The sequence below is a fragment of the Pseudorasbora parva genome, chromosome 25, assembly GCF_024679245.1.
Source record: "Pseudorasbora parva isolate DD20220531a chromosome 25, ASM2467924v1, whole genome shotgun sequence".
In the NCBI taxonomy this organism is placed as follows: Eukaryota; Metazoa; Chordata; class Actinopteri; order Cypriniformes; family Gobionidae; genus Pseudorasbora; species Pseudorasbora parva.
In genome coordinates, this window is record NC_090196.1 from 20,572,892 (window position 1) to 20,590,759 (window position 17,868).

A 17,868-nucleotide genomic window follows, 5' to 3' on the forward strand; every position below is an offset into this window, starting at 1 on the left:
TTCCAAATCGTAGTATGTTGAAAAGAGTATTCCAAAGATACCCGGATGGTTTACTATTTCCGGTCCGAATTCGAAGTGTGTATCGATGCGCACTCTAACGGCTGATATTGCCCACAACCCATTGCGAGTTGAACAAAGATTCGATTAGAACTACAAACATGGATAAAAAGTGTTTGAAAACTACAAACATGACGGATATGCGAGTCCGACGGCTAAGTAGAGAGGTTTAGATAAAGGTTTGAGTAACTATTAATATTTAACCTGACAAAAATATATTTATTCAGTGTTGTCCACATTATATTTCACCTGCAGCAGCATTGTGAACTTTTTTAATGACACATTTGGCCATTAACTTTTAAATGCATCATTATATTTCAACTGCAAACACATGAGGAGAGTCTCTGCATTAAAGACCCACAAATGGCAGATCAACGTGCGGCTACATTTCTCTCCGATACGGAGGGAGATTAAACTGAATGTGGAGGATTTAAACTGGGTGATGATTGTCAGAGCAGTTTAAACGGTGACGGGATACACGTAACTAAGCGAGAGAGTCTGTTAAAGATGAAGAAGGAGTATATCCCGAAGCTTGCATACTTTTCTGCTACACATTCAAAAGTATGTACTTTTTCTTCACAAAAAGAGTACATACTTTTAGGACGTACTATAAGTAGGCGAATTGGGATGCAGCCGTTGAGAAATCTTTAACGTCTGCCGCTTGCAACGCGAGTGAAGCGACACAACGGAACCCACAATTCAGTTCAGCAACGCATGATGTCACCCATTTAAAGTAAATGAGAGGCGGGGGGGGGGGGGGGGGGGTATAGGGGGAGGCTTGTCCCCAAACCCCATAGACATCGCTGTTCCGAACTTAAGACGGACTTGATAATAGCATGTAATTTTCTCACTGCCAGCTGCTGCTACTTCTGCTTTTAGAGGGAAAACTGCCAATAACGGCTTGCCTAGGATCTGTAATCCTCTGTAAGAATTCGTAATAATAGCATATTATTAGCGAAAATGAGCTAGCAAAAGATCCAGTGTGTATCTGTATTTGCACTTGTCAAATGATTACATTTCCAACGTGTTTTCGCTTCGGTGAGTAATGCAGCCAATCACAGACATGATTGTAGATTTCTACAACCCAATTGGCCAATCACAGGTGTTGAATTTGGAACACACTCACCGCTGGAGTGTTTGTCCAGCTGCTGAGTTCAGTTAACATGCATGTCAATCCTCTGTAAGTGCAAACATTGTGAAAATAAGAGATCTCTGTGGAACTCTGTGAGATTGCGTTTACCGAATGCGTGAAAGTTTTTAGTGATTATAAAGGGAACGCTCTTTGTGCGCTGTCGCAAAGTGACGCAAAAAAAATACTCCCACTTGTGGTCTTCGGTCAAAAATGACCGCCATAGGAAATGAATGGGTCGCGGTCAAAGCTGATTCGAAAGACCACCGTTTGCCAGTTTCTGTGTTTAGTAGAAGCACGTTAACGCAACTCGACCGTCTTTATGTTAAGCCCCGCCCACCGACTCTATACACGATGTGATTGGCCTGACCAAAGTTTGGTGTTTACAGCTCAGAACTGTATTGAGAGTGGCTAGATGATACTTGCGGCAGATTAGATTTGCTGCCGCTAGGTTGCGTCTAGATTAGGCTAACAACTATCCCCACCCCAAACAGCCATAAAGTAAGTGTTTTAGCATGTGGGTTTGAAGTTGGCATGAATGCAAAGCATCACATTAAACTACAGAAACAGCTATTATGCTAATCAAATAACTATCTACATTATAATGATAGCAAGGCAAAAATAATCTTGATAAAAACGTTTTACTTCAAGTTAAAAATAGTTTTTTTGGTTTAAAATGTTTTTGCTTACAGTAGCATGCCACTTGTCCTGTGAGCTCAAAAAGGTGGCGGGAGTGTAAGAAATCATCATGTATGGTCATCACCACAGCTCTTTCTGACTTATCAAACTGACAGTGTAAACAACACTCTAAGCAAGTCTCAGGTTCATCAATAAAGCATTTTCTTATTAAAGATATTTGCTATACATTGCAGCATTGCACATACACAATAAGATAAACAATGTATATGTTTGTATTTCCAGCTATTGCAGTCCGTCCACATCGACATTATTTTCTTTGAACCGAGTTCTTTCGTGAATCCTTTTCATGTCAACAAGATTAAACCTGTGAGAGAACATTGCTGAGTAAGTCACTGAATCTCATGTGACAAAAAAGCTGAGACTGGGGAAAGCGAGCTGTTCTCTTGCACCTGGTTGATCCAGAGCCAGAGTTTTGTCCTAGGCACTTTTCCTTTTGACTTTTCAGAAAGCTACAGTCATCCTCTTAAACTGGAGCGGCGGCGAGACGTGTCTGTTTACAGAGAACAAATGCAGCCTTTCTCCTCATTCTAAGTGCAAATATCATAGCCTACCTAGAATAAACACCTTAGATGTGGCACAAAAGAGAATGAAGTGAACGTTTGTCAAAGTGTTCCTTAGCCACAAGCAAAACAATTGATGTCAAGACATTATTTGACTATATATTTAATTGTTTCCGTGATGAAAAGTACTCTTGAACTTCCTCTTTAGTTTAAGTTGATGGCATGATTAGATTCGTAAACCAGTCAAGCCAAGAAATATATTCAGCTTCTTTGCCAACAAAGAGCTATAAATATCATGTCCTCCAGTAATCTTGAAGTGGATCTCATGAATACACCTAGAACAAAAGGTTTTTTCTTTTCCCCATAATCTGTTTTCAAGAGTATTCGCTTCATTTCATTACCTAGTGCATCACCACTGGGGAATCATGTCAGCATTCCTATTTGCATCTCTCTGTAGGGAACACCACAATGTGGAGATTGAATGTGGTTGCAGGGGTGAATTGTGGAAATGAAACTCCTCGAAATCCATTGACTTGCCTCAGCATGTGGGCTCTGAGTTTTGTAATCTCAACCTGGTGGCACAGGGGCCAGGATCTGCTCTTGTGGATATAATATATCTTCACATTATAAGTGAACCTCGGAGGGACATTAAAATAATAAACAAAATACATGTCCTATCCATTTAAGAGAGCATTTCACCATCGTATTTTGCAGTTGCCCGATTATGGTTTTTTACTTTTTCAATTTTAAAGGGGTGGTAAAACACAATTTCACTTTTATAACGTTAGCTAGTGTAATATTGCTGTTTGAACATAAAGAACAAAGTTACAACGTAGAATTCAATTTCTAAGGACTACAGCAAATGGCCGGTAGGGGTAGGGAACTGCAGCCTTTTCCTCCAGGGTAGCTGACATCAGCAGCTCCAATATTTACATAAACCCCTCCTCCGAGAATATTAAATAGGGGGTCTTTTTTTTTATTGCTGTGGAATAGTAGGCTGGAGTGCCATTGGTCGTGCAATGCTGACGAAACGCTGTTATTTTCATCTGGATTGCAGGTCCACTTTGTTCAGCCTTCTTAGTTAAGTGGTGAGTTGGTGAGATCAATGGTTAAAATTTATTTATGTCCCTCATAATTATTACCCAAATCTTGCTCTCTGTTCCGCACATTTTACAGAGGAAAGCTCACAATCGTCCCAAGTTCAATGCAGGATTCGCACAATGGCTTGTCCTGAAAGATGAAGCAGTTCCAACTTTAAAAACAGAAGCTGTTTAAGGGCCACAACCTGTAAGTATGATTTATTTTTCGTTGATGTTTTTTCCTGTAATATTTCCTTCTGTAATCCAGTATGCCCCATCTCCGTCAGTGTGTAAACATATAACGGTGGCGCGGACACCCACAGCCTGTGATAACTTTACTGATCAACTAACACACTCATTTTCTACCCTGTTCCCTCACGTAATGTCACATAAGGTGAATTCAGGGTGATTGAATTCATCTCAATGTCAAAAAGTGTCCCCATCACCTTGAATTCACCCTATATCAGGAGAAGTGGATGATCTTGTGTTGTGAATACAGCAGGCTCCATCAGTGTTGTAATATAATAGCGGCGCGGACGCCCACAGCCCGTGATAACTTTACCAATCAACTAACACAACCATTTTTGACCCTGTTCCCTTACGTAATGTCAAATTACATATATCCCTGTCAGTGTTGAAAACATGTAATGGCGGCGCCCTGCCCACAGCTCGTGATGATTTACCGATCAACAAACAAAGCTTAAATTCCACTCCAAAGAGGAGATATTTATTTAACAGAATCCACTTTCCAAGAACTACAACGAACGACTTGTTTTTCCTGGGCTTTATGAAGTCAAAATGTTACTCATTTAAATAATCCCACGCCCACGGAATAAACAAAAAGGGGGGCGATGCGTAGTTGAGCTGCTGCTATGTTAAAAGACGCTGTCACAGTGGTTTGGTTGGTTCATGTTAATATTTTATGTTTAAGTTTGTCATGTTTAGTTTGCTTAGTTTGCTGTCTTGTTTCCTGGTTTGTAATGGGATTCCCATAAGCCCCTTTCACACTGCGATTCTGGCAAATACACGGATAATGCGACCCGGCATTTGTTCCCGGGTCGCTAGATTTGGTCCATTCACACTGCCAGCGAAATACCGTAATATGTGCACTTTTCACACACAGCCCGTAACGGTCCCGGGTCGAGTTGACACGTGACATCCTGATGTGACGTATAATGGCGAGCGATCGCAGCTTCAGCGCGGATAGTAAGAAGCTCTGTGGTCTCGACTTGTGTCCAGTTTGCGCACATTTCTGCTTGTTTAATTTTAGTTTCTTTTGTATACAAACACACTCTGCGTTTAAAACACAGACTAGCTCTTCTGGCACTGCAGGGTTGTATTATTAAAAAACAAGCTCTAGGAGTCGCACGATAACTACGTACACGTTGCGGCATTATATTCGGCTTTTGTTCACACAGCGCTCGTCCCGGGTCGAATACCGCAATATTACTAGGTCCCAAACCCGGGTCGAATTCGGTAATCAATCCCGGGACGTGGTTGCTTTCACACAGAAGGCGACCCGGCAATGTTCCGGGAATATTGTGGGTCCGACGTGCAGTGTGAAAGGGGCTATACTCTCATGTGTTCTTGTGTCATGTCATCGGTTCATTGTTTAATCATTGTTCACAGGTCCCTTGTCTAGTCATTAGTTCTTCGTGTTTGCAAGGTGTCTCTGGTCTAGTATTGATGTTGCACTGTAACCACTGTTAATCAAGTTTAATCAAGACATATTATATGTTTATAATAATGATAATAATTAGTTACATTTATATAGCGCTTTTCTAGGCACTCAAAGCGCTTTACATCTTGAAAAGGGGAATCTCCTCAACCACCAATGTGCAGCATTTACCTGGATGATGCTACGGCAGCCATATTGGGCCAGAATGCTCACCACACACCAGCTGATTGGTGGACTGATTGATGACGTCAATCAGTGTATGGGGATTATTAGGAGGCCATGATGGACAGAGGGCCAATGGGCAAATTTGGCCAGGATGCCAGGGTTACACCCCTACTATTTTTACCGAAGTATTTTAATGACCACAGAGAGTCAAAACCTTGGTTTGATGTCTCATCCAAAGAATGGTGCTCTTTAACAGTATAGTGTCCCCATCTGTGGCATTAGGACCCACACAGACCACAGGGTGAGCACCCCCTGTTGGCCTCACTAACACCTATACCAGCAGCTACCTATTTTTTCCAGTTGGTCTCCCATCCAGGTACAGACCAGGCTCAGCCCTGCTTAGCTTCAGTGGGAAACCAGTCTTGGCCTACAGGGTTTTATGCCTGCTGGACTTTTTCTTTTATGAGTCTAGTCGATGTTCAAGCCAAGCCAGGCCTTGTTGTTTTTTTGATTTATGTTAAGAATTAAGTTCATAAAAAGACTGCACTTGGGTTCTGCAACTTGCCTCCAGTGGACTCATTCGTTAGAGACACTGTTTTTTTCACCCATTTTCGAAAAATCATTCGTTTGACCTTCCTAAGGCTGACAAACTTAGAGTGGCTAAAATTTATTTTTAACACTGTTCCTGAACATAAGCCCAATGTTTATCTGTGTGCTGTGCGTTTTACCGAGAACTGCTGCCAGAACCATGATGCAGGCTACACACAAAAGCTTCTCCTGAAATGGAGGAGCTCCCACTTTGTCAAGACAATCTATTGTTTGTAGATCACAACTCATAAGTATGTTTTATAGTTGCATTTTCTATTAACAATTAAAATAAGTTTTATGTTGTTGCTATGATTTAAACAAAGGGCAAAGCTTTGCCTCCCCTCGCCCAACATCAGAGTTGATATAGTGCAGAGTCCTGCACGGGTCCATTTTTGGAGACCCGCCCCCGCCCGTACCCGCAAGGTTTAGCACCAGATCCGACCCGTGACCTGTGAAAATATCAAAATTAAATCCGTACCCGCCCAGACCCGTTAATATTTGGCCCGTTACCCGACCCATGCCCGCGATAAATCACACACGCTAAAACATTCAAATTAAAATGCTTTATTTTTTATCCTGCACCTCTCTCAACATCAACCGTGTCATGAATGGGCTAATGAAACAGTCAAAAGTGCCTTTAAAGACTCATTGTCAACTCATATAGCTACTCCACTCACCAACTTTACTTTTACTTCATCCATTGCTACTCCTGCAACGCTCGCTCCATCTGCATCAACAAAAGTTTCAATGTCGCAGTGGTGGTTACGTGATGGGTCAAATGGCATATCGTTGTTGCGTGTATGTGTAATGGTAATTTGGACATAGAAATTGTAATAGCGTACAATATATTCGATGGGGGAAGAAGGAGCCGGAAACCGGCGAACATTTAAAAGACTTTAACCAAACAAAATGAAAGTAACGTGGGCAGCCCCTCATGCTCATGGACATCTGCCAAGCGCACACAATAAAACGTAAACACAACTCAACGTCAAATCCAGGTCTGGTGATCTCTCGTCCTTATATGTTTCTGAGCTCCCTCAGAGGACTCGAGACCGGTGTGGCTCGCAGGTGACGCTCATTCACAATCACGCCCTGGTCTCTCTCTCTCTCTCTCTCTCTCTCTCTCTCTCTCTCTCTCTCTCTCTCTCTCTCTCTCTCTCTCTCTCTCTCTCTCTCTCTCTCTCGTTCACTTTGCCACAGAAATATTGCACAAATTTTTCATCCGCGCTACTACCCGCCCGCACAGAGTTAATTATCCGCCCGCATCCCCACCCGTGAATTTTATAAATGTCACAATCCACCCATTTTAGCCACTTTTATGCGGGTACCCGCGGATACCCGCGGATACCCGACCCGTTGCAGGACTCTGATATAGTGTTTACTGTAACGTTTGTAAGCTCTTGCTTTTGTAGGACTGTTCACCGACCCTTAGGAAATTTAACCAGGTTATTTGAATCGATCACAAAAAGAGACATTTTTTCTGATCGATTACTGTTTGTATTACTAAACAGTATTGTTTTCTGACAATTATAATGGTCAAATGGTGTATCAAATCAATAAGAAAATGACAACAAAAAACAGAAATAAAATTTAAATATTTAAAATATTTTATATTTAGTTCAAGAGCTTTCTGTCTCTCCATTGAAAATGTATGCACAGTATACTATCCCTTTCCAGAAGGACCAAAAGGTAATAAAAACATAATCAAAGTAGTCCATTAATCATAGTTTTATAGACATTTGTGGGTTAGTTAGTAGAATCACTTGAAGCATCGAAAATACATTTTGGTCCCAAAATAACTACAAATACGACTTTATGCAGTATTGTCTTCTCTTTCGTGTTTGTTTTCAATCCGCATTCGCGACTGCGCAGTGACGCTGCTGATGTGTTATCTGGTGCGCATGAGCTTCCTTTATAGTCTGAGGGAGACTGCAAAGTCACTTCAAGAGATTCTAACTAACCCAGAGATGTCATATATGGACTACTTTGATGATGTTATTACCACCTTTCTGGTCCTTCTGGAAAGGGACAGTATACTGTACATATGTTTTCAATGGAGAGACAGAAAGCTCTCAAACTAAATATAAAATATCTTTAACTGTGTTCTGAAGATGAATGAGGTTTTATGGGTGTGGAACGACATTAGGGTGAGTCATTAATGACATAATTTTTGGATGAACTAACCCTTTAAGTCGGACTCAGGCTTGAATTGGTTTGTAATTGACACCATCCTTCAAATTTACATCTGAGTAGAGCTCAGTCACTAAGCTATCACAGCACATTTCGTATTTCAGAAGGAGGGGCTTCATCAAAACTGGTACTAAATACACGTTCCAGCCTTTCTGGGGAGAGATGTGATGGTGTAATGTATATGTGAAAAATAATTGAACAATCAAGCATGATGTATATACAACAAAAACAAGAAAAAGGGCATAATGTAACCCCTTTAAATTGTTACCCCTAAATTAAATTAAAATTATTAATAATTTAAAAAACTTTGCTTATCAAAGGAGATTGTTATTTCATGCTGCATGCATTCTGACTTATTTACACTGTGTACAATGAATTGGAGTATCATGCTTGAATGGCCAAAATGTTAAAAAACGAGTTGGATGTATGACTGTATTTCTATGCCAAATACACTCCCTCAGGATTCAAACAAGTTTCTGAAAGTTTTTTTTTTTTTTTTTTTTTTTGAGTCTGGCCCTTTATGACTTCATAAAGGGCAGGGTTGCTTGTAAGATCAATCTGAAATGACTGAGCCAAAGTCTGTCTTCAAAATGATTTGGTTTAATTTCCTCCCAGAAGTGTCTCACATGCTCAAACATTAGCATCTGAACACAAGATAACAACAGTGTTTAGTCTTTTATGAAGCAGAAAAAAAGAGCTTAGTGGCTTCCCGATTGCAGCAACTTCCATTTTCATTAGATATTTTGCATCAGTTTCCCATGAAGTGATGATTTTGTTCTCTTGAACACATGGGGTGCTTTATTCGCAAATGTTTTATGCGATAGGCCTATTCCAATTTAGTTAAAGTTAAATTTGCATTTTTGGATCAAAACATATCAAAGCTGTCTCCAGGAGCCAACACTTTCTCTTTTTATGTTGCAGAAGAAACTTCTACAGGTTTGAAACGACATGATGGTGAGTAAAATGACAGATTTTCATTTTTAGGTGAACTCTCTATGTCAAACTTTATTATCATTTAACATGCTACAAGATTTCTGTATGGATTTAACTTCTAATCTAATCTAATTTATTTGGCAATGCTTGTCTTGTGCTAAGTGATTTTTATACTTTAACAACTACCAGTTTTTTAAATGGTGAAAAGAGTAGGTCTACTGCAAAGTACTGCAGACCGTATACCCGAAAAACCTTGAGTGTCCAAAACAAGCTCCTGGAGATACAACAAAATGAAGTATTGACTGCTTGTCAGAAAAAAGAACACAATCATTTGTCTCCACTGAAAGGCAGGAACCAATCTTGAGAATGCAGGCCAAACAAATTATGGTGTGTTTGTCTGAAACAGTGTAGTGTCTGCCACGGCAAGGTGAATACTGCAAACAGTGAGGAGGAAAACCATATGCAAAGCATCTCTGATGGTTAATCGGATAATCAGGAAGCAACAGAACCATCCGCAGTTTGCCATGAATATATTTCCCCACATCTCTATAAATAATTATTTATTGATCATCAAAGGAACTATGCTTTATGAAACTGCTAGCCTAGACAAAACCCTCCATCATTGAGTCACTATGATTAGTATTTCAGAGCAGGGTGAAAATGCAGTGCCACGCCGGGCAAGAAATGTAATCATTTTCTGTCATTTACTCTGCACATGATTTAAGAGACTGCTGCAAGAGGATCCTTGACTGCTTTATGCAGGGGCCATATTAGGGAGGAAGTCGGAAATTTAATAAAGATAGCACAAATAATCATTTAAAGGGGTAGCTCACCTGAAAATGAAATTGTCATCATTTATTTACCTTTATTTCTTCAGTGAAATGCAAAAGGATAAATTAGGAAGTCTTGCGCTGCCTTCTTTTGTTACACGGAAGAAGGTCATACATGTTTGACACAACATGAGGGTGATGTATAACTTTTGGTGGATCTCTAAGTTGCCAAAAAAAAGCTTATCGAGAGAGATGTTTTAAAAGGCAGAAACTTCATATTACTTGTATTGACGTTACTCAAAGGTGGTTATTTCAATTTCCCAGACTTCTCAACTGTGAAAGGAAGCAGAGATAAAGCAGTCAGTGCGGTCATGTCAACTCTGATGCTATGAATAAAAGAGCAAAGAGTCTTTGATTATTTTTGCATCAATGCACAATTATTGAATTAAGTATAGAAAGGTTCAGAACTATTCATGTTACATTTAATAGCTGATCTTTTGAATCTATTAAAATACTTCTGTAGGAATGATATGCTACAAGGTTTTTAGTTTTACATGGCATCTTAAACGACTTTCTCTCTCTAGCTCTCTATAACTCTCTTTCTCTCTCTCTCTCTCTCTTTCTTTCTTTCTTTCTTTCTTTCTTTGTTTCTTTATAATGGATGGATACACTTTTTGGAATTCAAATCAGGACTGACATTCACTACCATTATAAAGCTTGAAAGAGCAATGCAATTTTTTAAAAATATAACTGATTGTGTGTCTCTGACACCTTTGGTTTGAGGGTAAGTAAATCATGTAATAATTTTCATTTTTGGGTGAACTATCTTTCTAAATAACCAATATCCATCAGGGAGGGGGCATTCTTATTGTATAACATTTGATTGGACAAAATATTATATAGTAAGAGTCATACTTTCGATCCAGTTTCCCGGGGGTGACAGATTATATTTTCAATCTCATAATGTTTTAGCCTGGATGCCAGCCGAATTTAGCCCCGCCCACAAAATGTTTAGGTCGGGCGGTTCGGTCTGGACTCGCTCCATAGAGGAGTAATTATCCCCGAACAGAAACTGTTCGGACCAATGAAATCATCAGGGCGGGCTTTAGACGATGACCTACAGATGATCAACAGTAACATAATCATGCAGTCATCAAAGGGGCTTGGATTATATTTGTTCGAATCCTAAAAGGAGAGCTTGCTTGTATCTGCATTCACCTTCACTATTTCTCTCAGAAATGATGATCATGTTGGCTAAGTACTCTGTGTATCATTAAATTATTTTATTTTTTTACAACACCGGCAAAGATCGTGTATTCCAGCTTGATTCCAGCGTGCGTGCAGACAGGGTTGCCAAGTTTTTACAACAAAACCCGCCAACTACAAAAACAATAGCTTCTCGGGTGTTCTCCAGGAAAAAATGGCGTTTGGGGGGGGGGTAAAATGTGTTATTTTGGCACGGTTGCCTGCTACAATTCGCACTCATGGGTCTATATATCACATAATAGTCGCTTAAACCCGCGTACATAGAAAACAACTCGCGGAAAAAAACCGCAGACTTGGCAACACAGTGCAGTTGAACTATATATACGCATATACGCCGATCAGGCATAACATTATGACCACTGACAGATGAAGGGAATCACACTGATTATCTCTTCATCACAGCACCTGTTAGTGGGAGGGATTTATTAGGCAGCAAGAAAACATTTTGTTCTCAAAGTGTATGTGTTAAAACAGGAAAAATGGGCAAGTGTAAGGATTTGATTGTGTTTGACAAGGGTCAAATTGTGATGGCTAGATGACTGGGTCAGAGCATCTCCAAAACTGCAGCTCTTGTGGGGTGTTCCCGTTCTGCAGTGGTCAGTATCTATCAAAAGTGGTCCAAGGAAGGAACAGTGGGGAACCGTGGGCTGCAAGGCTCATTGATGCACATGGAAAGTGATGGCTGGCCCGTGTGGTCCCATCACACAGACTGTAGCTCAGATTGCTTAAGAAGTTAATGCTGGTTCTGATAGAAAGGTGTCAGAATACACAGTGCATCGCAATTTTGCATATGGGCCATAGCCGCAGACCAGTCAGGGTGCCCATGCTGACCCCTATCCCCTGCCGAAAGCATCAGAACTGGACCACGGAGCAATGGAAGAAGGTGACCTGGTCTGATGAATCACGTTTTCTATCACATTGATGGCCACGTGCATGTGTGTCGCTTACCTGGGGAACACATGGCACCAGGATGTACTATAAAAAGAAGGCAAGACGGCTGAGGCAGTGTGATGCTTTGGGCAATGTTATGCTGGGGAACCTTGGGTCCTGCCATCCATGTGGATGTTACTTTGACACGTACCACCTAAGCATTGTTGCAGACCATGAACACCCTTTCATGGAAACGGTATTCCCTGGTGGCTGTGGCTCTTTCGGCAGAATAATGTGCCCGCCACAAACCAAAAATGGTTCAGGAATGGTTTGAGGAGCACAAAAAAACGAGTTTGAGGTGTTGACTTGGCCTCCAAAATACCTAGATCTCAATCCAGTCGTGCATCTGTGGGATGTGCTAAACAAACAAGTCTGATCCATGGAGGCCCCACCTCGCAACTTACAGGACTTAAATGATCTGCTGCTAACATCTTGGGGTCTAGACCCTTCAGAGCTCTAGTGGAGTCCATGCCTCAACAAATCAGGGCCGTTTTGGCAGCAAAAATCTGTGTATGGCTTCATTTAGATTTTACACGCTCAGCGAACGTTCAGACTTTAAACTTGTTTTATTGTGTACTCTAAAGCTATCCATGAAAATTTAAAAAGACATGAAACAAACAGTAGTAATTAAAATAATGCACAACACAATATTTTTTAAATAGTAGTATTAATCTGGAAAAAAACAAACGTTGCAACAACAACAAAAACAGTTTGCCTGAGGGCAGCAAGGAAAGTGGGAACTGGCTACAGGGTCATTTGTCATTTCTGTACAAAGCAAAAGCCCCCAGGACCTTCATACTGAGACACACTCGTATATAAGGACTTGCTCATAGTGAGAGGATCCTGGAAAGCAATATACAACAATTCTCATTCAGACAAAGAAATATATTGCCGCCTATTAATCATCACAGGCCTGGACAGAGAACAATGGCTTTTCTTTGAGCATGTCTCATATTGTCAGCCTCTTTATGGGATTTGGAGGAAATGGGTCATGACTTCCTGCGCTCATTTTATAGCTGAACGATCTCACCTCCAAAGGTGAGGTTTAACAAGAACTTATGAGCCTGTGTGTGGGGAACATAAAATATGAAGGGAAAATTCTCAAAGACAGGCTGGTATGATGCCATTTAGGGCTGGATGTAGGAGAGTGCTGGAGTATCAAAAACAAAATAAGTGGTATCGCCTATCCCTATGTTCATCCTCTTTTTTGCATATATTACATGGACAGGGATTATTTAAATGAGTAAAATTATGACTTCACAATATAGTTCAAACAAGTCATTTGTTGTAGATCTTCAAAAGTGAGTTCTGTTAAATAAAATATCCAACAATATCTCCCTATGAAGTGAACTTTGAGCTTGGTAAACTTGAAGAATTTTTTTTTTTATGCTCAAAAAGCACTTAAAACACAAATTAAAGTTGAAAACGTGAGAAGGACCCCTTAAAGTAGGTTTAACTCAAAATGTGCCATTCTCAATACCAGCCACAAATTTGACAAACATAAACAATTTTCATCTAGGCAATCATGTCTTACATGTTTAATTTATTATTATTTAGAAATACGTAATACATTTTAGCAATTCCATTTTGATTAAAATATGTTTTAAAAAATATTTAAAAGAATGCAGGGCTACTTTTTTCTTTCTTTTTTTCAGAATGGTGTAGTTACATTATCATACCAGCAGGGTTAAGCAGATAAAGCAGACACATTGTTCATTGTTCACAGCAGTCTAGATCCAGATTTCATTCATTTTTTTCATTCAGCTTCACTAGCGCAGTCCACAAGATCTGATTAAATGTGGTCTGAGAGTGTTGTTGAAACTCAACAAGATGCACTGACAGCCTGAGGAGTGGAAAATGATGAATATCTGAAGTTTTCTGCTCAGCTAGAACAGCAAGCCTTGAGGCATTCTGAACCGAGCAAAGGCACAGACAAAGAACAGTTGCACACTGCATATCAAAGATCATCTCCTGCAATCTATTATTAATCCAATATCACTGATAGCCCACTGGAGAATGGCAGTTTTCTCATTCTTCCATTTGGCTCATGTCCACAGTTTCCTCAAAGCACAACCACTGCCGGAATGAGCCAAAGTTTTGCTAAAATCAGTCAAGTGAAAAGATAAGCCTGAACAAGTGTTCACTCCAAGTTTTTTGTATTTTCCTCTTCCTTTCTGAAGGAGGTGCATGCTACCAATACAATGTCTCCAGAGAGAATCAGGGTGTGAGTAAAAGCCCTAGTGAGCCAATTAAACCTTACAGAGCCAATAACAAACATAGCATAGTATGCGTAACAATCTCCAGTGCATGACAGAAGCTAATAAATGTTTTATCAAATCATTTACACTGTCTGTCTCTATAGAGACATTATCTCTAGTGCACTACTACCGGACTTTCATTGTTTTTCTATTTACTATTCTGTTTGTGTAGAGTCTGTAGACTGCAAATATTGCTCTGAACATCTAAGCCACTAATCTTGAAGTTGATCGGTAAATGGTGATACATGGGTTCTTATCTGATATATTAAATTGAGTTTTATCTTTCAGTAGCCTACTCTTAAGCAGACTGAAAAAAAGAGACCTTGACCTTGGCTTATGCCATGTGCTTATGCCATTTAATTGTTGGTAACCAACAATTAAAACAAGTAGGCTAATCTTCATACATCTATATACGTCAATGAGCCAAAGATTTATTATTAATAAATCATTGGCTCCTTGATGTATACAGTTAAATTAACAAACAATACATCATCAATTCTTCTACTAAAATGTATTTTTTATCTTACACTGACTCAGTACTTACCCAGACTGGCATTTTGGAAAGGAAAATTGCATTTTGATGACACTGTGGCTGAGTTTTGTTTTTGAAGGGAATATCAACGTCAGTGCTTTTATGTTTGTGCCGCGTGAATCATTTCTCACTGGAGTGCTTTATTAATGATGGTCAGTTTTGCAAAGAAGCTGCTCCTTAAAAAAAGATCGGTACCAACTATCTGTGTTCCTGCTGCACCTCCAAAAGAAGTGAGTGTAGTTTGAAACGATTGCACGCTTAATGATAATTGCGGCTAAAGTTTACAGGGTAAGTTAAATTACGGCATGCTTTCTATGTATGACGTTCTCAATATAATTCATAATCCCACATTTATAATGAACAACGTGTTATGGTTATTGTGTTATTACAAACTGTGTACGCTGGTGAGAAAGTTAACTTGGTGACAATACACTAAGCTTACTTTTGTAGATGGTTTATAACAGTGTCTGTTGAAACATTACTGTGGTGACCTAATGTCAGTGCTTCAGCCCTGAGAGTTGTACTTAACACTGCATAGATAACGTTACGCATCACTGACAAGCCTACATTTACAAAAAAAAAAGGTTTTTAATGAACATTAGCTGTAACATCAATCTGTCCATGAACTACTGTATACATCAGTAAACGCATAGCATTCATATCTCACTACGCTAACGTTACCCTGCCTGAACAAAGATACATCAAAGTGACATTACGTTAACCAACCATTCAGAAATGTCCAGCTCACCGGGCAGTCATCTTGTTCCGGTTTATATTGATACGATGTGTCCTAAGAGACTCTCGTAGCCATTCTTCCCCCTCCACTGTTGTCTAGGCAACAACTCCACGTGTGTTGTGTCAAATTTCTCGTTGCACGTTATTGCATGTCATCCTTTGTCATATGCAGTGCAGTGGATTAATGGCTCTTTATTGTCTATTTAGGGTATTTTAGTAATTTAAATATTGATGACTAAAAATAATAATTTCATGACTCCAGACATTATGTGCAGACACTGGCATAACACCCTGACATATTACGTTTTTTAGCCATATCAAAACCGTAAGCAACTGTAAATTTTACCCGCTGGCGGTTTTAGTTATACAGCGACCCCTGGCGGTTCTAGTGTTAAAAAACGAACAGACGAGAGTGCAAGTGAAAAGAGAACGCGACAGAGTTCGTTGAGAATCAAGGTTGGATTGTCTTTTTGGGGAGTGCGAGCGAGAAGCTGAGAACTGATGATTTTTTTGGAACAGTTGTTAAAGTGAAGCAGATTGCGTTTTTCAGCAGGTGAGTAAGGAATTTGTTTGACCAGCCATATGTAACTCTCTAACATTCATTGTTGCGCGCTGAGCTAGAATGTTTTTTTTGTGAAAGTAAATTACCATGTCAAACGTGTATAATAATGTCTTCAGCTAGTCAGCTTCAGATCCTTTCCATCTTCGAATCTGGTTATATATCTTAAGCCAATGTTTTATGAGAAGTTGGATAATCTGTTATTTTAGTTATAAGAAAGAGCATTTTCATCCGCACAGATCACGCAGAGCCGAAGCACAGCCAAACCAATGTTATTCTGCAACATGCTTGCCCTATTAGGGCCAAAATTTACATTGTGCAGGCTACCTTTAAATGTCAAAGAAAACTTACAGTATAGCAAACATAAACTTGTCCTTGTATCTCAAGTTATAGATAATTCACCCATATTGAAAGTTCATGTGAGTGAATCTCCACAAGTGACACCAGAAATCACACGGAATTCCAGCTTCTCTCCAGTGTGCCCAGGCCTGCCCTACACAGAATATGGTTAAAACATCGAAATTCGTTTGATCATAGAGCAAAGAAGCATATGTAGGGTGAAAACTCAAAAAACTATTCTAGGCCAAATTGTTGTTCAGTGTCTGGATGAATCTGCAATATAAGAGGACTTGAGAGAAGTGTTATGTTTAATGTGAAGTTTGATTTTTTGTGGAATGGAGAATGTTCAAAAGAATTCATGATCAAAGGGCAAGAGAACGAGAGAAGTTTCAAAAGCAGACGGGCTGATCTTCATGTCTACTTCAGACAAACAGGGCAGTTTCAGTGTTCTCGTGTCAGTATAGACAAGCATGTATTCGTTTAAAGGCTAAAAAAAGACAGTAAGTTACTATGAAATAGACTAAAAGGCTTATACCTTACGAAAAGTCAATTAATTAATCAATGCATAAAATCACCCTACAGCCTTTTTACGATGTGATCTGCAGTAGCCTAACTATTTCTGGCGGAATCTAGCAACCATGGTAACTAGTATATTTGTATATAAAAGTAAAATATTATATTGAAAAGAAACAATATAGACTATAGTAATTTAAAACATTACAGCTCTGAATGCTATAACATACATTATTTTTTTCTTCTTCATTTTTTTATGTTCCCCGTCTGGGAATCGAACCTGGATCTGGGATCTGAAAACAGGTTATTTTAAATTCTAATCTTCCCTAAACTAATCCCATTCATTCTCTACGGTAGTGCTAATCACTACCGATGCGATATCGTTTTGGCCACACGCGAATTTCATGGCGCTGTTTCGAGTTGGTTTTCCCATATGTATGGGTTTCCCGTCGTGTTTCTATTTAATTTAGCAGAGCGCATAAGTCATAAACAGCGGTTATCATCCGCCCTGAAAGTGCTGTTTTCGTTTGAATACAATATTGTGTATGTTTTAATTTAAAATTAAAGTGTTTAAACTACAATCTAACTTGGTCATATGTTTTAGATAAACATTTAAATAAAGCGCTTAAACCCTATAAACAAGCTTAGTCATTGCAAACATGTTACAGCCGTAGCATGGCACGATAACGCTAAAAAACAAAAACAAAAAACATTTGGTCTCCCCGTCGGGGAATCGAACCCCGGTCTCCCGCGTGACAGGCGGGGATACTTACCACTATACTAACGAGGAGTGGAGAGCGGCGTTTTTGGACGTTAGAAAAACGTTGGAACAACATTTGGCCTGGTGAAAATTAAATTCCCTTATAATAGAACTTCGATCTCATATTTTTAATTCGTTATAATGAAATTCTATAAATCAATCAGCGTCGTCTAAAGGTTTTCGTTGAG

The 17,868-nt window shown here is 39.5% G+C and overlaps 1 non-coding gene across 1 annotated transcript; it reads right to left on the reverse strand.

Moving 5' to 3' along the window:
* Positions 1 to 17,638: 17,638 nt before the first annotated feature.
* On the reverse strand, positions 17,639 to 17,710 carry trnad-guc (transfer RNA aspartic acid (anticodon GUC)). Its single transcript has one exon. It is a non-coding gene; the product is annotated as a tRNA-Asp (tRNA).
* Positions 17,711 to 17,868: the final 158 nt, after the last annotated feature.